We start from the raw sequence: 24488 nt of genomic DNA on the forward strand, positions 1-24488 counted from the left end.
ATTTTTTTTAAAAGAAGAAAAATAGAAATTCGAGAATTAGAAAGGTCGTTTGAAATTTGGCGCCATTCAGCACAGTAGCACAGTAGCCGGCTACGTCATTGTTTCGATCAGCTGTAGTACCAAAGAATGACGCGAGATGTCGTTAGGGGCGAGCACATCCGCAGAATCAAAAAAGACAGCTGGGAAGCGTAACATCACACATCGATTCGCGGTGGCCCTTCGGAGGTCGAAAAACTTTTTCGTAAGCGCGTTAAAAGACCGGCGGGAGCACCGAACTAACCACGAAAATAATATCAATTTGTGTTCTTATTTGAGAAAAATAAAAAAGGAACTTTTATTTATATATCTGATCGAGATACATAGTAATACACTGTAATAGTTGTCGTTGTCTTTCTCTCCCTCTCTCTGTATCTTCTTGCGTTTGGTGGTTCAACGAGTAGTCCACGAACGATCACGAGAGAAAAGGACGAAACTAAAGAAAAAAGGGATAAAAAAATAGAAAGGATAAAGAAAGAGAGAGAAAGGTTTCAAGATTGTAGTGTGTGTCACGAAGAGAGAAAGAGAGAGAGAGAGAGAAAACTCAAAGTGTCAACGTTAGTGAGGAATGATAGTGAGGGTGTTTCGGAAGCCGGCTTGAAGGACGTGGACGAGGACGAGAACGGGGGTAGAAATAACGGTGGCAGTGTCAACGAAAAAGAAAGGAGCCATGTGCCAATAAGAAGAAGAAAGAAAAAAAAGGTTTGCGTTTAGATGTTATGCGGTCTTTCCTGTCACGAAGAGCAGACACGAGCGTTCTCCTCGTTGAAGGCACTTTTCAAGGCTTTGCCGACGACGAGCCACGTCGCCGAGGGAACCTATCCTGCATGTTACTGCTGCCGTGGAGGTCACTGCATTGCGGTCAGTACAACGAACTTTGACACCGTTCCTTCCTTCTCTACACACTCTTTTACACCCTTGACACGCGAGATTTATCCTCCTATAAGATTTCGTGTACACTAAAATCTTCTTCATTGTCGAAACTAATATCTCATTGTTTCTTTTTCTTTCTAACACGCGCGTTTAATGAACCCATTCTTCCGTCTCTTTCGGTTCTTCATTTTTTCCGGTCAAACGATACGACCCTCATAGGGTTTGTTACCCTCTCGACGAGTGGCAGGACTATCGCGTGTACTATTCCAGGAAGACACTTTCTCGAGTTCGCTGTGCTGTTAAAAAAAACGTTTATAGTTATCGGTATCTTTCATTTCTTTCTCTTTTCGAATGTAAAACGGTAAAATATTATTTCATCTGATACATTTTTATTTATTTTTTACAACAACGAGATGATTAACATTCGATCGTTGGTAAAAAATAAAAATTATATGCAATAGGATTGCATGGTTTAAACTTGGTCACACTACCATCCAGTTTGTATTTTATTTTTATTCGTTCTGTGAAAGATAAAAAGGAAGAAAGATATGAAAAGAAAAGAGCATTTAACGTTGCATCGGGTTATCATTCGAAATTAGATAAAGAGTCCACTTTATGTGTAAAAGTTACAAGATGGGGGAAAGGAACTTGGTCACGTGAGCTGCATTTTCGAGATGATAATTAAATTTTGTTTTGAACACGATTTCTAATAATTCTAATCAAAATGTTTCATTTTATTGAAATAATAGTTCATTTTATCTGAGGACTCGAGAGGGTAACGACCGTAAGAGAAAAGAGGATGGAAGGAATGATTAATGTTGGTAAACTTGCATCTAAAATATAAATGCGTATGCATGTTTACGCGCACACGCGGTTCTACGAAATTAGGATTAATTTTATATTTTTGTTGACACGTGCAGCAGGATTAATGTTCGACCATATAAAATATTTTCATTTGTAATACGTAAACGTGTTCGTATAGGTGTGCATGTACCCTTACAATGTAGAAAGGTTTGATCAGATTCAACGTAATCATTCGATTAACTGCACTTAATCAAAAATCGTTTTTATGTTCGATGTTTGAAATGAGATATTGAAAAAACAGGTTAAAGAAACAACCCTCATTTACGGTATTTTATTTTTAATCGAAATAAATTTGCACATTCCATTCACGCTCTCTTCAATCGAAAATATTCCTGGTTTAGTGGGTTAAATACATGTAAAGTACAAGCATAAGTGATCACATTATTTCGTTGCTCGTTATTAAAACCCTCTTTTTTAGATATTTTAGTAAACGACGAACTTATACGATAATTCTTTGAATTAAGTGCAGCCAATTATATTTTAGTATAGTCGATCGTTATTTTAAGTTCTTTTAAATAGCAACCCCGTTAAGTCTTAAGGTCGTACAAAGTATTCCACCACAAGGGAATTGGACATTTTCCAAGCGAATATTTAACTCGTCTAAAGTTGAGAAAAAGACAGAATACTTTTATTTATATGCGTGAGTGTATTAATGTTCTGATATAAATCGTTAAGTTAATTAACTCTGCTCGGATTTATTTCTATCGTGAGAATGAGTTAATAGAGCTTGAGTTTGATGTTAGAACGAATATAGAATGTTTTATACAAACGTATACAATAATAATAATAATAATAATAATAATAATAATAATAATAATAATAATAATAGAGAGCTCAGGGGGTGGTAAAACGAGTTAAAAAATTGTTTCGATCAAACAGAAAAATATATATATATATATATATATATATATGTTAGTGTAATGTAGGTAAAAGCACACAAGTGCATGTTAGCAATCGAAACTAGGAGTTGCAGTTGCGACTAGGAAAGTACGTAAGAGTATAGGTACTTCCTTTCATTTTAAATCCGCGATTTATTTTGCCGATAAAATGTAAAAGAAGTAGTTCGAAAAAAAAATCGGAATAGTAAAACTAAAAGTAGAATGGAAAGTTATTACTACTACTACTAGTAGTAGTAGTAGTCCCCGGTGTAGAGTATAGTTGATGTCCAGCCGAATTCTCAATGCGACTTGTTTCCGTCCTCCGGTTGGTTCGGCTCGTTTCGGCTCGAATCGGAACTAAAGTCCGATTGTTCTCTCGACGCATCCACGGAATATTTATCATTCATGTGCAGTTGGTAAGAGAGGAAGAGAAAGATGGGGAAAAGGGGCATCAGTTGTAGGTGGAATAGGAAAAGGAAAAGGAAAGAGAGAGGAAGAATCATGGGGCACATGCGGTCTTCTCTCTCACATCTTTAATAACGGGGAAAGCCGGTGCGCGCGAGCGCTCGTATTGATTTTGAGTATAAGGTGTCGGCACCGTGGCAAGCCGTTTCCAACTCGTGCCGATGGAGATTAATGAAAAGGCGCGTCCTGACTTTTCCACCGTTTCGTGCATTCGAAATACACTGAAAACGCAAAAGCTTTCTCTCTTTTCCTCTTCCCCCTTCTCGTTCCAACCCTTCTCTATCTTCCTTTTTCCGCTAGCTGTGTATTTATGTGTTCTCTCTCTCTCTCTCTCTCTCTCTCTCTCTCTCTTTCTCTCTTTCTCATTCCATCTTTACATATATATGTAGGTTTTTCTTCTCTTTTTTCTCTATCTATCTACATCTACGTACTTTTCTCTATATATCTCTCGCTAGTCGGTTGCTCTTTTATTCGCGGTTCTACGTTTCTTCCCCTTCTTCGGATAAACGCGGAATCGCGAACGTTGGATCTTTCGAATGGCCATTCGTGGCCATTCGTAATCCCGTAATACCATTGAGGTAAAGTCCCACGACGTGCCTTTGGATTTCTCTTTTCTTCCTTCCTTCCTTCCTTCTTTCTTTCTTTTATTTTCTTTCTTTCCATCCATCTATCCATCCATCCATCCATCCATCCTTATTTACTTGCTGCTTGCTTCACCGATCCATATCTCACTCGTACGTTCGTACGTTCGTTCGTTCTCTTGGGAAGAGAGTTCAAAGGTGTAATAGAACGTTTCTATAATTAGCTGCGTGCCGATGACGATCCACAAGCAACCCTCTCTCTCCCTTTTGATTTCCTTTCCCTTTTCATTTCTATCTTTATCTTTATCTCTTGCATAGATTTTAATCCTTAAAGGTATTTATCGAAAGATTAAATTTTCCATACAAAAAAATGTACTCTCTCAATCGATGCAACTTGTGCTTTCAAAAAATTCCTCACGTATGATTTTTAGTTTCAATCGTGTTCCATTGAAATGAATAATCGAAATGTTTAATTAGTTTAGGCTATAACGATCACGCATTTAGAATATTTTTTGTTCTTATAATTTTTATTTGAATTGGGATTTTTCGTTCCATCACTTATCAGATTTTCTTTCTCGCATCGTTGATTCACCGTGACGGCAACTCGATAACAATATTTCGCCAATCGATAGAGCCGGCCAACCAACCAACGAACCAACCAACGAACCGGCTGGCTGACTGGCCGGCCTTCGGGGAACAAAAGCCGAGGGCGTCCTTTAAGGGCCACTTCCAACGACGTCAACGTCGTTTCAAATTTAGAAGCGCTCGCACGCGCGCGCGAGCTTGCGACCACTCGTTCGCTTGGTCGTAGTTTAACGATAAAGCCGCTTTGATTTCGAAAAGCTATTGCAAGAAGAAAGGAACGTGGAATGTGTACGAGAAGAAAACAACAACAAAAAGAAAGAAGAAAAAACACAAAAAGTTTTCGCTTGTTACGAGACTCAACCGTGTATGAAGCACCACCACCCTCCCCGTTGAACGTCGACAAAAAGAATTAACGACAAATTCCCTTGGGAAAAATAGATCGAACTAGAAAAACGCTACACTCACTTTAAGTAAAATAAAATACAAAGCTTTACCTTTTTTTTTTTTACTTTTTTTTTTTTTTTACGTTTACCTAGACACTCCATTTTCGATTTACATTAGATCGTTCTAGGCTAGGGACTCGCATAGGATACATATGTTAATCCTCTCATTCGTTTGGATCTTTCACGTAATCGATGTATATATATAAACTTGGATAAAGTTGTTCATGGTATATGTAGCGCTTTACGTAACTATCCCTAACTTTTTACATCTTTCTCTCTTCATCTCTTCCTTTTTTTTTTCTTCTTCTTTTTCTTTGACTTTTTTTCTCTCTCTCTCTTTCTCTCGTAGTACTCACGGCTCTATGGGCTAAGAATTAATTGGCCAACCGATATATAGCGAATATCCGATGCGGAGCGAAGTAACTGAAGTACTTCTCGATAAAAGTCTGCCGCAGTCTCTTTCTATCTCTCTCTCTCACTTACTCTCTTTCCCTCCCCCCTCCCCCTTCCACTTTCTTTTCTTTCTTTCTTCTTTCCCCTTTAGGATCGACGTCGATCTTTTTCTCGTTCGAGGAGAGACAGGATCGATCGGTAGGTCGGTTGGTCGGTCGGTTGGTTGGTTGGTTGGTTGGTTGGTTCGTTGGTTGGTCGGTTGGTTGGTTGGTTGGTCCTCTCTGAGATGTAGAGTCAACGTATACAGGGTGACCTCCTCGCTTAACTTTATAAGCTCGATCTCTATGTTATATATCATATATATATATATATATATATATATATATATATATATATATATATATATACGTACATATGTAAAAGCTCATCTCAAAATTTCTTAGTCACTCAAGAATGAGATGATGGTACGCGAAAAATCGATTTTTATTCTACGATGTTACATCTTTTATGTAACAGGGGAATCTTCCTTATTTTCTTTATGGAATTTTATATTTTTTTTCATTATTTTTTTTATTTTTCATATAATATTACAGAATTGTTTTAGGAAATGAAAAAGAAAAACAAAAAGACTTGTCTACAATTAATTATAAAAGGTTTGTAGAGAGATTTTGGTTGTTAAATGTTTTTGGTTATATTTGATGTATTAGTACGTTATGTATTTATTTAGATAAAGATGCATATGACGATCGTCATGAAATGAGACATCATTTAAACTGACCTGAGACGAGATTTAATTAAGTCATCATTCTGGTTTATTTCAAAGTAATATATATAGGTCATTTTTATATTATTATAATTAAATTATTAAATTATTATAATATTTAAATTGTTATTATTAATATTAAATTAAAAAAATTTTAATTGTTAAATAAATATATATAACAAATTTTTATATTATTGTAATTAATTATTGTATGATATTTAATATTATATATTTTATTATATATCAATTTCAATTATTATAATATTTTAAAGTATTTTTCAAATAAATTAAATTATTATAATTATAATTATTGTAATATTTAATATTATATATATATAATAAAAAATAAATAAAAAAAATAACATCATAAATAAAATTTAATACATTTTACATACAAAAAACAAAATATATTAATAATAATAATAAATAATTGAATTATCTTTTTTTTTTAACAAAATCTCACAAGGACAAAAACAATTTCATAAATCCTAAGAAAATTCAGGTATATACAGATAATTTAATAAATTCTCGAAAGAAATATGCGAGGAGTGGTAGGGAGAGGAGAAGGAGGAAGAGGAGGAGGACAATTGGGGTTTTTCTTTCTGTCAGAAAATAGTAACGTCGAATAAAAAATAAAAAAAAATAGAAAAAAATCTAGGACAACAGGAGGAAACTGTCGACATAGGTCTCGTTTCATCGAGATTTTTCAACGATTCAACGTGGACAAGGATAGGACGTGCAGAGCGTATCCACGAGAGTTCGAAACATCGATCGAAGTCGATCCCTTCCCCTTCCTTTCCTTCACCCCCTTAGCCACCACTACTTCGATCAACTTGATTAGTTGCTCTTCGGGAATACGCGATGCACATGCACGAGACCGTGATACCAAATAAGCGGCCTCCTTTCTTCCTTCTTCTTCTTCTTTCTTCCACTTCCTTCCTCTTATAAAAGAGGAATAGAGAGAGAAAGCACGAACGACGAGCAGCTTAATCGTGATTCAACTTCCTTCCTAGTAACGATACAACTTTCTTATTAAGGTATGATTTATGGATCGTATAGAATATTATTTTGTTTGTTAATGTGTTTGTTTAACCATTACAATTATTAATTATACGATGTGATGTTTAGCATTTAGATTTGTATGAGTGTCATTTTTTTTCAGATTTAAAAGATGCATCGATTTTAACTCTTTGGGTTTTAAAAATTACTTTGAAATATTATAATAATTTAAATTAATATTAAAATATATAATATTAAATATATATAATTATAAATATTATAGTACGATAATACAATATATATTATATTTATTATGATATTATTATGTGTTAAAACGATCATGAAAATGTTTTTTATAAAATTTATTCTAAAAAGCTTAGTTATTTTACGCGTATAAGTTTTAACGGTATAACTAACTTAGGTATATAAATATATATATATATATGTACTTTACCTAGGACGACTTTGACCGTTATGTCGTAACTTCAAGAGTACCGGTAATAAAGTCGAATAAAAATTTGCTCCCCCATGATATTTATGCTCCTCGAATTATCCAACTATCCGTCGACAAGTTTTTCTTTCGATCATACCGATCTTGAGTCAACTTGAACGAACGAACGAACGGTTAATTTCTTCAACGATATAAATCGCGAGATGCTTTACGCAGGAAGAAAATCTGACCAACCATTTTTCAAATTTTCTAAAAACGTGTTCTATTTTTATTTTCAATTTAATAACCAAATCTACAACATCCTCAACAATTTGTAATATTAAAAAAAAAAAAAAAACAAAGGAAGTTTTAGAACTGTTGACCTAGATATTCGCGTTCCGATCATTTTTTTTTTATTTTTCCCCTAGATGCGTCACGTAACAACGCGTCAAATATCAAACTTTCCTTTTATTCTACAACTTTTCTTCTTCGTTTTGTCGAATCAAAAAAACTTTGTCTTCTGTCCTTTGGAAAATAAAAAAAGAAAAAAAAAATGATTCCCTTGGCTGGTTCAGGCGATTCGAAGACATTGGTCTTCCTCCGGTGAAGAGCCATTTTGTTTTCACCCATCAATGGGGGTTGAAAAGAGAGTAGAAGGAAAGAAATGAAAAAAGGGAAGAAAATCTCGTATCTCGCAAATGCTTCTTGTCGTTCGATCAAAGTCTTTCTACTGTTGTTATTGTTGTTGTTGTTGTTGTTGTTATTAACGATAATTTTACAATCCTTTTTTTAACCTTTTTTTTAATGTCATAATTCGTGCCCATCATTATAATATTGCCTTTATAAATCAATAACCATCAAACAAATTTCTGAACAAGGATTGAAATTTGAAGATGATCAATTTTCTATTTCTATTAATCTGTTAATAATTTTTAACTTATAACAATTATTTGAATGTACTAAATGCATTCAACTTGAATTACAGCAAAATTTGACCAACGTAGTCATAACTGTGAAGGAGCGATAAAATAATTAGGCTAGAATACAAAAAAAATGGTAAAATTGTATCATTATAATTTTTAATTATCTTTATTAGGAATATTATTACCGTTGCACACATACGCAATGTTCGGAAAGTCATATAAGCAACATTGAATAAAAGTATTTTGATAGAAGACCAACGTGTCAGTCTGAAGGTGAATTTCGAGGAAGACGGTAGTCCGATCATATACACGGTGTTTTTAGGTAACAATACACATTCCTTTTAATGAAGTAACAATTATTTCAATGCACTAAATGCACTCTACTTGTATTTCAGCAAAATTTGACCAGTGTAGTCATAACTGTGCAGGAGCGATTAAATAATAAGGTTAGGATAAAAAAAAATGTAAAACTAGAACGTTATAATCTTTAAATCTATTAATTAGGTGAATTATTACCGTTGTACACATGCGTAATGTTCGGAACGTCATATAAGCAACATTGAATAAAGTATTTTGATAGAAGACCAACGTGTCAGTCTGAAGGTGAATCTCGAGGAAGACGGTGTTCCGATCATATACTCTGTGTTTTTAAACAACAATACACGTTCTTTTGATAAAATAACAATTATTTTAATATTCTAATACATCTTATTTACATTACAGGACAATTTGACCAACATAGTCATAACTGTGAAGGAGCGATAAAATAATTAGGTTAGAATCAAAAAAATGTTGAAATTAGATCGTTATAATTTTTAATTATCTTTATTAGGAATATTATTACCGTTGTACACATGCGTAGTGTTCGGAAAGTCATATAAGCAACATTGAATAAAAGTAAATTCCTAGAGGTTAACGGGCCAGTCTGAAGGTGAATTCCGAGGTACTCCGAACATATATTTCGTGCTTTTAAACATCAATACACATTTATTTCGTTTAATTAACAATGATTTAAGGTATATCGAACACTGTAATATGAATTGTAAGATTTTTTAACGTTTCTGACCAATGATGACTTGCCGTTGAAAATTTTTCATCTAATAAAATATCAGATTCATATTGTTTAATATTCCAAGTATATTAATCTGTTAACCGGGCGGGACATATATGTCATAGTCTTTTTATTTATTTTAAGCATAAATAATAAATAAATAATAAAAATAGTTGCATAATAAAAAAGGATATTTCCCGGTTAACAGGTTAAATACCAACTTAAAAAGAACACCCCAATGTATCCCAAAATACATTTTGTTTAACAAATGTTTCATGAAATTGAAATAGAAAAAGAAAAAGAAATATAAGGGAAGAAAAAGGAAAAAAATATATTTGTCGTTAGATAATAAAGACACCCTTAGAAGGTACGGTTCTAGGTAGGCAGTAAGGTTTTATTTATTTACTCGTTAAAGGTTCGATCGTCGGAAAGGCCATTTCTCTTTTCTTGGTAGGGTTCGGTAGGGCTCTGTCACAGTGGCGTCCTCTTGATTCAGTGGGGTGTGTGCACGAGCGAAATAACAGACAGGAAGGTATGGACACGATGGGTATGGACGATGGTATGGACGATGGTATGGACTATGGTGCTAGCAAAGTTCTACGAATGGAATAAGTTAAGTCGATTCGACGAAGTATTACCATTCAAAGTGGATAAATTTTCTATAAATCGTATCAAGACAGACATGGTTTAAAAAACCTACCCTACTTACCTACCCCTATTTGAGGAAAAAGGGAAAAAGGGAAAATTGTAATCCTTGCATTTCCCGAAACATCACACACCTGGACTTTTATATAGTATTTTATTTGTGTTTCTTTAAAATGATCGTTGTAACCAAATAAGTTATTAAATTGAATAAATTAATTATAAGAATAATAATTTATACGATTGTAATATTTTTAATAGTAAATATATTAATATTAATTAAATTACATTTAAATAGTAAATATTTAATAGTATTTATTATATCCTATATATATTATATATTATTATAATATATTCTACATATTATAATAAAATTACATATAATATTTAATAATATTATATATAATTTTATTTATGTATATAATTTAATTATATAACATTTAATAATATATTAAATAATAAGTAAAGGTTTCTTTTCTATTTTTTGCAATTTGTAACTTAACAATTGTAACTTAGTTTTCAACTGCAGGGACGTACACTGTTTAGAAACTAAGTAAGTAAGTACTTATACATATATATATCTTTACTCTCTTATGTATCTAAGTGTGTGATGAATGTGTTTATGTATGAGAGAGTAAGAGAGAGGAGAGAAAGCACGTTGAAACTCCTTCGAAAATAGATGTAATTCCATGGACGTACCGAACGTTCCACACGCGTTTAACTCGCGATCTTCCCTTATCCCATAGATAATATATAGGTGTATACACGAGCATCTGCATAGAACCTCGTATACCTAGGCTCGCCAGTTCTAAACCTAATATTGCGTCTTGTTGTCTAACGTGTCGGTGACTCTTGCATACACGCATACATACATACATATACACATGGGGGATATCGTTGAATCTTCATGCTAGTAAGAATAGATAGAATTAGATTAACAATAAGATTTATTTAACACCCTTACTACTAACACAATATTTCCATAAATCAACCTGTTCAACTGACGTAACCTGTTCCATTTTTTCTCTCTTTTTTTTTTATATTTTTTTTTTTATTTTTCCGAAGGAGAATACATGGAAGAGTTTTTTCGATATTGTTTGGAATTATTTTGGATGAATTCGAATCAAAAAGATGACTCAATTTTTTTAAAATGATTAGAACAAAAATAGCAAAATTAATCAAACTCAAAGTGTACAAGTTTAAATACTTGTGATTATTTTTCATTAGGAGAAAATTGAAATTGTTTGCCTTGTGTGCTGAAAACAAACAAAGTATTTAAAAAATGTAGAAAACCCATTTTTTCAAAATTGGGTTAACCAAAGGAATGCTAATTCGAGAAACATTGGATTGCTAATTTAAAGAAATTATGCAATCAGTGTTTTACTGTAGTTGTAAAGTTAAACAATTTTTTTTATGAATTTATTTTACAACATATAAAATTTATATGAATTATTAATAATAGTTATGAAAATAGTTACACAGTGATGATTCGTGTTATATATTTATATTATAGGTGAAATTAAAATTTATTTGAATTTTTGAGAAAATATATTTTGTTTGGTATGTGTAGGAAAAAAACCGAAAGAAAAATCAACAAAAAAAGAAAAAAAAAGAAGGAAAAGCAAAAAAAAAAAAAAATAAGGCGCGTAACCGCATTGCAGATATTCCGTACGGTGGTAGACGAACGAGATTAATTCGTCTCTCTTCGTTGAAGAGAGAAACCCCTTTTCTATGGGGGTACGTACCTACTTTATACCACTTTTCTTTTCTTCTTCTATTTTCGTCGTCTTTTCTCTACTTCTTCTTCGTCTCTATTTCTTCTCTATTTTTCTTTTTTTCTATTTCTTCGAGCTCCATTATCGACGACGACGACGACGACGACGACTCTGCTCGTACGATTCCGTGAGTTTCGCGGTAAATAGGAGTTTGATTGGGACACAGGGAATTTCAATCGTAGTTGGCCGTGCGAGTGCAGCATGGAAGAGGAGAATGACGACGACGACGACGACGACGACGACGAAGACGATGAAGGAGAAGGAAAAGGACGAATAAGAGGACGGGAACGGAGATGTCGTGAAACGACGACTTTGCTCGTAAATAACATTTGCCTCCTCGCGTACGAACGAAGTTACGACCACGGAACTTTGTGCCAAGAAAGTGGCATGGGAACAGAGACAGAGAGAACGATGCACGCGAGCAAACGACAATTTACAAACGCGAATAAAGCTGGCCCTAGGTATCTTCCGATACGAGAAACAAAATTCACCTATATATATTATATAACATATAAACATAAATTGTATGTGTAACATATACTACATATATATTTATATGAATTTTCCTTTATATGTGAATACGAACAGATACAAGCATGTATATGCATATTCGCATTTGTTATATTAATATATCTATATGTAAATATATATAATATAATATATATTATTTTGTATCATATTATATATCATTTTATATATATTATATATATATTATATATCTTATATAATATATCCACGTGAACTTATATATTTGTATATAATATATACTACATATTTATTTGTATGAATTTTCTTTTATATGTGAATACGAATAGGATACACATATGTATGCATGTACTACATATGCATACCTGCATTTGTTATATTAATATATGTATATGTAAATGTGTATATATATATATATAGGTAGGTAAGAGATAGTATAATAAATGCATCAAGGTAGAAAAAAAGGTATAAGGATTTATCGGTCTTCTTGGCTCGTCTATCACAATATAGTATAAGAAAATCTTCGTAGTTTTCGATATCATCTCATCTTTTAACTTGAGGTAAATTTGAAAATCGACGGGTTCTTTTCTTTCATGGAAAAGTAGCATACATACATGTACATAATGTTACTATAAAGATCGCATTTTTTTGTAACCTACTCGTTTGACTTACTTTTAGAAGAAATTCACTCGTTTGACCGACAAAAAAAAAGGTGAAACTATACCTGGGAAATTTTCGTCGAGGTAAACGAGGCATCTTGAGAGAGAGAATACGACGTTCTTTCCCTTATATTCTTCTTGACCGCGATTCTTTCTAATTATATTCCGCTCTAAGAAGAAGAAGAAGAAGAAGAAGTCGCGCGTTTGCCATGTACACCTTCTTCTTCTTCCTCTTCTTCTTCTCGAGGTACACTCTTCTACTCTTATGGAGGTTATTACACCCAGAAGAACCTCTACCCATTATTTCCTTCATTTCACTTTAATGAGAAAATTTTTTTTTCGGCGACAACTTTAATTCTTTCGCATTTTAACACATATTTTTATTTTTTCTCATTTTTTTTTTATTTTTTATTTTTTTTATTTTAATATTTTTCATTATTTCGAACGTGTTAATCCATTGAATATAATACAAACGAAACTTTAATTTTTTCACATTTTGATACATATTTTTTTACAAATATTTTTCATTATTTGGAACTTCAATTCATCTATTGGGCTGGTAATTAAGTCATTGCTGAGTTTAAAAGGCCATCTATCGACCAAATCTGCAATAATTTTTTGCCAAATAATATAGTACAAACGAAACTTTAGTTCTTTCACATTTTAACACATATTTTTATTTTTATTTTTTTAAAAATATTGTTCATTATTTCTCACGTTGTTAATTCATCTAATATAATACAATTGAACACAAAACAACAACAAAAATATGATATTATCCGAACCTATTCATTTTTATTAGTTTGATTTAAAAAAAAGTAGCTCAAAAGTAGTACCAGGGTTTAGAATTGTTTTGTTGGTACTTTAAAAGAAGATCATAGAAGAGTTTAACGTGCCAACAAAATTATCATCATGTAATAGCTGCTATTATTGCCATTTGCTATGGTATCCTCTGACTGTTAAGTCCAATGCTTTTGCAAAACTTTCTAATTATCTTCTCCTTTTATCTCGAGATTCTAATTTTGCGTTTTGCACGAATATTCCTCTCTCTCTGTCCTTTTCGATTTATCTTTTTTTTTTGTTTTCACTTTATCATTGTCATTGTCAAAGATGTAACTATTATATTATACAAAGAGATAAAGATTCGTCAAGGAAAACTCGTAAGATCTTCAAACTGTCGTAGAGAGTTTTGTCAATAATTACAAAGAGAAAGAGAAAGAGAAAGAGAGTGAGAGAGAAAGAGAAGGGAAAACTTTTACGAGATACTGTGGAAAGAATTTACTAGAAGGGTGCTAGCAAGCTACTAGGAGGATATATTTATCGTTTCCGCGTGTATCCTGTTCCTGACGTTTAAAACACACGATCCCCAACTCTCGTTCTATTTATGCGTTCACCAGAAGAAGCTTCTATCTTTCTCTTCAATAACAAAAAAATTTCTTTATAATTAATTACACTTTTGTTTGTGTATTTTTGTTTCCTTAAAATACGAACTAGACATTTTATTGTTTAACATTCGTTACTGGATATCTCTGATTATTTTATATTTTGTAACTTTTACAAGGTGTACCTTTAATATTAGTTTTTTCTTATAATTGTTTTATTAATATTATATATATTTATTTTTTATTTATATTTATATTTATTTTATTTATATATATATATATTTATATTTTATTTATATATATATATATATATGTAAGATTTATTTAAATTTAAAATATAAGTATTTATTATAATAGAACAAATGTTTAATTATTAAGGTTTAAAGAGATAGAAAAGATAAGAAAAGTAAGTAACAATAGTTAGAAATCTTAAGTACACTCGTATTACACTCTTTCACTCACAAATAGTCGCACCGAATCCAGAAGGCGAAGACCGCATTCTTCGCCGCGCTTATATACACATTCACCCCACCAATGGTCCCAATCACTTCCGTCAATCATTCTCGAAATCTCCAGACTATTCCCGACCGATTAAACAAAAGACCTTTTCCTGATTTCCGGTTCGGGAATATTCGAGAGACTTCGGGGTGCACGCTCGCTTTTCTTTCTTACTGGACACACTCATATTCATACTGCTGCATGCACTCACACTTATACCCATATCGCTGCGCGCACTCACACTTATACCGATATCGCTGCGTGCACTCACATTTATACCGATATCGCTGCATACTCTTACACATCTTTACATTCATCAATTGTTTTCACGCACACCATACACTCGCACTCTTCGTCTTTCTCTCACTCTCACATATATATATTTATATTTTATTTATATTTATTATATTTATTATATTTTCATTTATATTATATATTTATATCATTAATTACATATTTATATTTTATTAATTATTAAAGCAATACAATAATTATAATATTTCATTATAATATTAAATAATATTAATAATATCATTTAACATATGGTTATTCATATTTTAAATAGATTTAAAAAATAAAAATCTACTTACTTGTGTACTTTGATGGGATAATTTTAATAGGAAGAGGTAAGGGGTATCGAAAGGACATTATTATAAAAGAGAACGATTTAACGTTACGAGAAGAAAAATTGTTAGGTGTGTATGTGTATATATATAGTATATCTACGTACGTTTAACGAGGACACGGTGCATAAGATCGTTACTCGAGCGCATCGTACCGTGTCGTGTCATCTTTCACGTAGCAACGCGTCGAGTACGACGCTCTGCTTTGCTACTCGTAGTTTTTTGCAGAAAAGGAGCCGCCTCGAGTGGAGCTTTCTTCAAGAAAAGAAAAAAGAAAAGAGAAAGAAGAACGACAGAGAGAAAAAGAGAGAGAGAGAGAGAGAGAGAGAGACTGCTATCTTAGAAAGATTCGATTTTATTCATACATGTTTATATAAAACGTGTATACAGGTATACATGCATGCATGCATTCATGTAAGTATTTATATAAATATATTCAGTAACGACGGCACAAATTCACGAATATATTACTTATATATACATAAAGAAAGAAAAATAAATTTAAATACAGTTAGTAATATCACTTAAAATCGTACACACCCGTTATATGCTCAGTCATATAAACAATATTAAATAAAAGAACTTGCACCGAGAACAACGTGTCAGTCTGAAGGTGAATTTTAAGGAAGACAGTATTCCGATCATATATCATCATTTCGATTAATTAATAATTATTTGAATATACTAAATGCACTCTTCTTGAATTACAGCAAAATTTGACCAGTGTAGTCATAACTGTGCAGGAGCGATTAAATAATAAGGTTAGGATAAAAAAAAATTGTAAAACTAGAACGTTATTATCTTTAAATCTATTAATTAGGTGAATTATTACCGTTGTACACATGCGTAATGTTCGGAACGTCATATAAGCAACATTGAATAAAGTATTTTGATAGAAGACCAACGTGTCAGTCTGAAGGTGAATCTCGAGGAAGACGGTGTTCCGATCATATACTCGGTGTTTTTAAACGACAATACACGTTCTTTTGATTAATTAACAATTATTTTAATATTCTAATACATCTTACTTACATTACAGGACAATTTGACCAACGTAGTCATAACTGTGAAGGAGCGATAAAATAATTAGGTTAGAATCAAAAAAATGTTGAAATTACATCGTTAGAATCTTTAATTATCTTTATTAGGAATATTATTACCGTTGTACACATGCGTAGTGTTCGGAAAGTCATATAAGCAACATTGAATAAAAGTAAATTCCTAGAGGTTAATGGGCCAGTCTGAAGGTGAATTCCGAGGTAGTCGGTACTCCGAACATATATTTCGTGCTTTTAAACATCAATACACATTTATTTCGTTTAATTAACAATGATTTAAGGTATATCGAACACTGTAATATGTAAAATTTTCCATCTAATAAAATATTAGATTCATATTGTTTAATATTCCAAGTATATATATATATATACAGTGGGTGTTAAAAGTATTCGTATACCGTTTAATTTGAAATAAAATCTTGTGAAATTGTTTAATAACTTTATAATTAACTGAAATTATTAACTAATTTTTTTATAAACAATATGTAATATATATTATTAAATGTAGAAATGTGTATTAATATATATTTCTTGTTTTAAGTGACGCTGTATTTTCAAATGGTAAAGATGATACTTTCTTTTTTTAAATACCATATCGATACCTTTTAAGAAAAATTATTTTGTTTCTTATAAAAAAAAAAACTCTCGTTGATATAAATTCTGTTCTCGATTATTTCTCACACTCTTTTTTTTTTTCTCTTACCTTCTCTCTCTCTTTGAATATCTTTTCTTCCTATCTTTTTCTCCAAGCTCAGTTCGGATTTTTAAATATTTAACACCATGACACTGGTGAGGGAATAACGAAGTCTAGACGTTGACTTTTTCTTCTTCTTCTTCTTCTTCCTATAAAAGTATAGATATAATATATGCGTACATATTTATAAAGAATCCTGTATTATTTGCAAAGATACAACTCGTAAATTATCGATCACATACCAGAAAGAAAAACAAGAAGAATCCTTCGAAACGAGTATACGAATTTGTTCGAAATCGAAACTGTACAAAAGAAATTTGGGCCAAGTTTATACAGAAACACCTATAGCCACCAACAACCCTTAAAAATGAGAACTTATTCGTATCCCATACTTGACCCAATTGTAATTCGTAAAAACTTTTTCCACAGTCCCAAATGTTGTTTTATATTTTAAGTATCCCACCATTGAATATATATATATATATATATATATATATATATATATATATATATATATATAAATACAAATAAAAAAACAAGAAATATGCTTTGAAAATTTGAAATCGACGAGTCGTGAACTACGCGTCTCGAAATACTTGGAATTCCATAGCTCGCATTTTTTATCTTTTTTTTTTTTATATATACATAACCGATAACAACATTTACGATGGTTACGTGTATAGACTGTTGAAAAAGGAGAGAGACACCCTGTATACACGACGTACATCGCGCGTCTATCGAATACCAACTACTAGGTGAGAGGGTGTGGGTGGGAGGAAAACTCTTGGAGAAATAGGAAAACGTCTTTCGATCTGCGGCTAGTTTCTCAAAATATTTGCCAACGAATCGGAATAGACGAAGCCGATCTATCTGTTCGTAGATCGTCGCGTCCACCTTTGGATCGTTTTTCCTTCCTTCCTTCCTTCCTTTCTTCATAAAGAAAGGAATGATAAAAAAAGAAAGATGGAAGTTTATATGGCAATGTGTCGATGTGTATTCACATATTTTTGTCGTGTGACTTCCACACGTATTTTTTAATATATCTAACTATTACTAATATTTTTAAACAAATAATAATAATAATAATAATAATAATAATAATAATAATAATAATAATAATAATAATAATAATAATAATAATGTGAAAATAATATGTAAACTAGCGGTCATTAAAAATGTTCAAGTACTTTAAATATTAATATAAAAAAAAAAAATAAATAAAATCTTGTGTTGGGCTTTCCACGTATTTTATAATACATTAAACATTACTAATATTTTTAAACATACTAATAATAATAATAATAATAATATGAAAATAATAAAATTAATAATCGTATACATATGTGTATTATTAATAAGATGAAACATAAGGAAAATCGTGTAAAGAGAGAAGGGTCTTAAAGGATGAAATTCCAGGAGGTACATTCGTTGGACGTCATCGTCTACAGCAGCTAGCCAAGCAAGCAAGCAAGCAAGCAAGCAAGCAAGGAAGGAAGCAAACAAGTAAGCAAGCAAGCAAGCGTGCATAAGCGTGCATCTTTGTGTGGTTGTGTGTTGCAACGTGTGCGTTTAACGAGCAAGCCTCGAATACGAATGCGAGAGACTCTAACGCGTCGCGTGCTTTCCGGAGAGAGAAAGAGAGGACAACGCATCGGCGTTGACGACATACGGCTAGTAAAACCTTCCCAAGAGAGAAAAGGAAGAGAGAATAAAGAGAAAGAGGAAAAGGACCAACCCAGACGTTGCAAAGTCCGCCGGTAGGTAAGCCGATATAAGCAGAGGCAATTTCAAGCGAGTGCGAGAGAAAAAGGATTTTGCTTGAACACTCGCATGTCGAAAAGGCAATATTCCTTTACGAATGAAAGAGAAAGAAAGATAGATAGATAGATAGATATAATAGAGAAAGAAACTCTCTTTTAGTTGAGTAAAAAGACATAGGACGACAGATATATGCTACAAATAAAACATAGACAAAAAATTGCAAAAAAGTTATCTGTTTTATATACTAGATATATAAAAATACGTGAAAGGTCTCATACACAAGATTTTATTTATTTATTCATATTATGTTTATTATATTTGAAGTTAGTATTTAAGAGTACTTAAACACACAAACAATTTATAGATTATTAATATAAAATTTTATTTTATATATTTAATATATTTTTAGATATTTATAATTTTTTTTTTTAAGGAAATTTTAAAATCTATTATATTTTAATTACTATCTATATATTATTTTCAATCCAATAGAATATAAATAAATTATTATATATATAAAAGTAGTTTGAAGTTAAGTTTCTGGTGTTCATATTAGAAGAAAAATCAAATTTCATTCTAATTAAAATATAATGAATAAAAATCAAAATAATTATGTCATAATCATCATTATTTGTTCTTTTACAATCGTCAATTATTTACAGTAGTCGATACGTTCATACCGATCATACTTTCACGTCGTATATATTTTATTTTTAATGTTACACGGATGCACACCGATGGGTGCGGCCCAAAGAGACAAAAGAGTCACTCTTCTTGTCTCTCGATCTTGCGTCGTGTTTTAATCCACTTCCTGCATCTAGAGTTAAGGTCCAACTGGAAACACTCGAGTGTTTTTCTTGTATTACATATACACATACACATACTTATACACATAAGCTTGTAGAGTAAACCACCATATGGATAAACCTCGTTGAGTGACTTTCATATTTTCTGCTGCGTCATCCATAGTCATCATTTTCTTCCCTTAGAAAAATACTTCCTTAACATTTATTATTTATTTGTTTATATAATGTATATTATATTTTTTATATTATTTATAAACACACATACTCATATATATATATATATATATATATATATATATATATATATATATATATATGTATATGTATTTCTTTTTTAATATCACAATTTTATGTGCAAAATTATATATTTGTTTTATATTCGTTGATTAATCGAATAAAAATAATAAATAAATTATATAAAAAATAAAACAATAGATAAATTATATAATAAATAAAAAAATAAATAAATTAGGATACGAGTATTACGAGATGATAAACAAATAACATTTTGTTTTTACTGTAAAATAATTAATTTCTCTTATCAGTGTGTCAAATCCTTGCATAACAACGTCGAGAGTGTGACACGTGTTAATAAAAACCTTTGTTAATTATTTCCGTTTATTTTAAAATTATTATTCGTTATATATATATATATATATATATATATTCAACTGTAGCTATCAATCATTCTCCATCGTGTTCGATACGAACAAAATAGAAATAGAAAAAAAAAAAGCAAAAAAGCAGAGAGTCGTCGGTGGGGTTTTTTTTTCTCGAAATCTAACATTTTTTTCGTTAAATTTTTGATGAACCATTGATGCAACTAAATACGGAGAGAAAGAGAAAGGGAGAGAGAGAGAGAGGAAAAAATACTCGTTCGTATTTTAAAACCTGGTGTATATTTTTTTTTATGCATTTTTCTTCTCCCATTTCTTTGTTTCTAACTTTAAATGGATGGTAAAAAAAGTGCATTATTTATTAATAAAAAAAAAAAAAAAAGGTGGTAGATACATAAAAGAAAAAAAAATCAATTTATATAAAAATAAATAAAAAAAATATAATTATATGTTTTACGAACGTATGTGTATATGTACAAAAAAAAGTTATTTCTTTCTAAATTATTATTATTATTAAATAAATAATAAATTAAGTAATAATAAGAATAATAATTTTTATTTCATTTTGTTTATTATAAATATTTATTTTTATTTACGTTTATTATTTAATAATAATAATAATAATAATAATAATAATAATAATAATAATAATAATAATAATAATAATAATAAAAGGGGTAGATACATAAAACAAAAAAAATATTATTATATATATATAAAAATAAATAAAAAAAAATAAATATAATTACATCTTATTAATGTATGTGTATATGTAAACAAAAATTGTGAAAAGCAATATTTTTCTATAAATTTCATGTTGTATATATAAATCGTAAGAAAATGTCGTAGAAACACGTTGATAGAAAATAGGACATGTGTTCTCCTTCTGGGATGAGTCAGAATAATCACACAGAGAAACGTTTTCTTCTAACTACTCCCTTTCTCCCTTTTCCACGATACCTTATACGCCCTTTTTTTCCACGCTGCAAGTCTTTGGCCGAGCAATAACCGTTCGCATTTAGACCACGAGTAGGAGTATGAGGATAAGGAAACGAAGTGGGGCAAGAAGGAAGTAGAAGAAGAAGAAAAGGAAGAAGAAGAGGAACAAGACGAGTTTCTCGTGGTTAGGAACGCCATGTTTGTCTTCTTTTTCTTTCTACATATCCAGCTGTCCTTTGGAAAAAAGGGCGGCACACACATAACCGAGATATCCGTTTAAGTGTTGGTTAGGTTGAAATATATGTTTTGTACGTAGATACGTGTGCATCTGTATTTGTACGTAAAGATGTGGATATGTGTATTTGTAAGTAGATATGTGGGTATGTATATTTATGTGTATGTGTGTGTGTGTATATATATATAGTAGTGGCACGCTTTACCCCTCGTTGCTTTTTCGCTCAACGCTAGTAGCCTGTTTCGTTAATTCGAGGAAAGTGCTTCGAAGCTATGTAAGTGGCCGTAGAAACGAAAGAGTGCGGACTCGAGTAGTAGTTAGGGTTCGGTGTAGTTCGCCAGCACCAAGAGGAGGAGGTTTGAGGAGGAGGAAGGAGGGAAAGGAACAGGAGGAAGGTAGATGCAGTTAACTTCTCCTAAGCAAGAAACCTTTCTCCGCTAATTCCACTCTTTCTTTAGCTACTACCTTTATCGAGGCACTGTGTGTATCCTCTAGGAAAGAAATTTTCCTCTTTCCCTCCCCCTTCCTCTCAATGGTAAGGAGAAGAAAAAAGTTTCTTTCTTTCCTTGTTAGAAATGACTTACGCCGAGTGTACCGAATAGGCAAATTCTTGGAACGTTGTTTTTATCGTTTATATATATATATATATTTGTCTTGGGTTAAATTTCTATGAATTGCGAAAGTATAAATTAACGTGGGAAATAAAAGTAATTTAGCCATTTTTTTTTATATAAAATTATATATAATATTTTATACATATATATATATATATATTTGGCTTGGATTAAATTTCTATGAATCACAAAAGTATAAATTAATGTGGGAAATAAAAGTAATTTAGCTATCTTTTTGTATTTTTTTTTGTTATATAAAATTGACCTTGTTTTTTTGCCTAACAACAGAAATGATTTCTCGTGCAAATATAAGTTGCAGTAAAAATATATATATGTACAATGTACATATATGAGTTATGATGAAAAATGTTAATAGGTCATATGAGAAAGAGAGAAGAATTATTAGCCGTTTATGCAGTTTTATGTGCAAACATTAATTAAAAGAAACATACTTGGACTTGGGCCACTTTCACAATCATCGGACAATCTCTTGAGTATATATATATTTCGCATTTTGTTAATAGAAGAGAAAATTTCAATGCTTTCAACCGTGACAGAAACGTTTCACATGAAACGATTCCCCTTTCGAAACACCCTTTTTCTATTTTTACCCCTTAGAGCTAGATCTAAACATGCCTGGCCTACCCTTTCATCTTGTTCGGAACGGAAACGAGAAGAATTTTAAAGGAAATCTTTCTCTTTCTCTCTCTGTTTTTTAAGTACAAGATATGCGGGCACGTGCGTGCATGCCCACACACGCACGTTTGTGGTCTCAATTTTTTTTTTCTGAATGAAAATGAATTTTATTTAGACTCGATAAGCAAGAGATTTACCTGAAAGAGTAATCATAGGTAGATATTATTTATATATATATATGTTGTTGCAAGAGACGGGCAATTTTTCTATGTAGCTCGCGTAACCAACTTGTGACAGGTTTGATAAATGTTATGCTAGGTTAATCGATCGGTCATCCAAATGCGAGAAGCCGACCGACTGACTGACGTGGATTTTAAGCGACCATTCTGATATTTTTATCTGGACAAAATTTTCGTTGTTCCTTCTCTAGACCCAGATTGTTCAAGTTTTGCAACAATTTATTAACCAAACCTGTTTTATGTTTTCGAATCAACGACAAAATGAAGTATAATATATTGATATGTATATATATATATATATATATATATATATATATATATATATATATATATATATATATATATATATATTTACGAGGTCGAATTCAAAATTTAGTTCTCTAAGGGTAACCCAATAAATATTCTCTTCCAAAAGGAAATGAAGTTCTAGTTCTCTGTCTCTTTCCAGTCAATGGACGAGAATGTTCTACGAACATTCCCGCTGATTCATGGCCCATTTAAACGATTTTCAAGCGAATATTACCAGGATATTACTTTCGACTTATCCCCCTATAAAAAAACACTTTACGAAAATTCATTATCACTTTTGATTGTCGATACAATTTTTTAACACAAAATTTGATATGTGTCTTTGCAATTTTGTTAATTTGAATAGAAATATAATAATTATTATGGGGTACCAGAAAGTAATGAAAATTTCTTTGATGAGTACACTGACATTTAATTTGTGCCAATAAAAAATCGAAGAACTTTATAAAGGGAATTATAAATAATTTTTTTAATTTAATTAATAATATAATTTAATTAATAAATATAATTTTAATTAATTAATATAAACATTACATTATATTTTACATAAATTAATATTTATATAATAAATAGTAAAATATATATAGTATAATAATTATAATATAAATATATAATAAAATATATAATAATTATATAATAAAATACTAATATATATATTGTAATAAACATAGCACTCAAAGGGTTAATAAAAAAATCTTTTTTGCCAGCAAAGAAAAATTTTTATTACTTTTCAGTCCCCAACACAAAATATTATTATGAAAATAAATATAAAAAAACCCTTTGATGATTGCATAAAAAGTTAAGTGAATCATCACAGTGCAGTTGTAATATTTTATATCATCTTCGTATTCATCGTTGTTCGTATGCGTCACAAGCTGACCGATTCACAGGGAATTTCATTCTTATCGATGTAGACAACAACAACAACAACAACACACACACACACACACACACACATACACACAAAAGGCAAAGACAGTCGTGGGAAAGAGTTTTACCCTCTCACGTTGTTGCTCGTAAAGTCAAACGTAAGTGAATGGCCCCGAAAAGAAAGAGAAAGAGATTCAGAAATACTTGCAGAAGTCAGAAGTGACGTAACAAAATTTCAGACTCGTTTCAACCTTAAGTCCTCTATTGCTGCCATGTTCGTTTATTTCTTTCTCTTTCACGATTCTCACTTTCATTTTTATCTGTACGTCCCTATCTCGTGAACTATTATTTATATTAGATG

At 31.1% G+C, this 24488-nt stretch overlaps 1 protein-coding gene across 1 annotated transcript in view; it reads left to right on the forward strand.

The window, feature by feature from the left end:
• The first annotated feature begins 124 nt into the window (after positions 1 to 124).
• Sema1a (semaphorin 1a) overlaps positions 125 to 24488 on the forward strand; it is a 223821-nt gene continuing 199457 nt past the window's right edge. The window contains exon 1 of the mRNA XM_015320690.2: positions 125 to 897. The gene's annotated coding sequence lies outside the window, so the exon portion shown is untranslated. The remainder of the gene's footprint in view (positions 898 to 24488) is intronic.

The sequence above is a fragment of the Polistes dominula genome, unplaced genomic scaffold (assembly GCF_049000335.1).
Source record: "Polistes dominula isolate Pdom_NZ unplaced genomic scaffold, Pdom_raw_medaka contig_16, whole genome shotgun sequence".
NCBI lineage: Eukaryota > Metazoa > Arthropoda > Insecta > Hymenoptera > Vespidae > Polistes > Polistes dominula.